Consider the following 626-nt stretch of genomic DNA (forward strand, 5'->3'; position numbering starts at 1 on the left):
TGTGCTATGTTTAGGCAAAAACTATACTGTCAAATAAAAATAAAGAAAATAAGAATAATCTATCTAACTACAAGCAACAGCACAAATAAATACAATAGAGTAAAGATACAAATAAAATAAACAGTGATTTTCAGGTTTTTTAGGTAGGTCTAACATTAGTTTTCAGGTACAGAAATTTAATAAAGTAATGAAATGTAAAACAGCATTGCATATTTGACTAAAAATTTAAGATTAATCTTTATTAAAGTTACAAAAGCTGTTCAATCAAGAGCAGTGAGTGATTTCTTTGTTGTTGCTGTTTGATTAATATTAAGAAAGTGCTGTCACTTTAAGAGAATGCACTGATACAGTACCTTCAGCCGGCTATGTCTGCTATAGGATATTTACCCAGACGGGCATTTTGACCAGTGGTCAACCGATATTGTTTTTTTTTGACAGCCGATGCCAATATCTTGGAAAGCAGGGTGGCCGATATAAAGCCGATATAATTTTATTAATGAAAAAAAAAATTTTCACAAATAAATAAATATTTAATAAATAATAAAATAAAAAAAGGAAGTAAACACTGTAACCAACAGAGCACTCAGTATTCTGGGAAGTTTGTGTGCTGAGACGCAAATTTATAT

General features: G+C 29.9%; 1 protein-coding gene across 1 annotated transcript in view; it reads left to right on the forward strand.

The window, feature by feature from the left end:
* Window positions 1-626, forward strand: part of LOC107753223 (ribosomal protein S6 kinase alpha-6-like) — a 27,746-nt gene that overhangs the window by 3,699 nt on the left and 23,421 nt on the right. The gene's annotated exons all lie outside the window — the stretch shown is intronic.

The sequence above is a fragment of the Sinocyclocheilus rhinocerous genome, unplaced genomic scaffold (genome assembly GCF_001515625.1).
Source record: "Sinocyclocheilus rhinocerous isolate Xijiao unplaced genomic scaffold, SAMN03320098_v1.1 scaffold1402, whole genome shotgun sequence".
In the NCBI taxonomy this organism is placed as follows: domain Eukaryota; kingdom Metazoa; phylum Chordata; class Actinopteri; order Cypriniformes; family Cyprinidae; genus Sinocyclocheilus; species Sinocyclocheilus rhinocerous.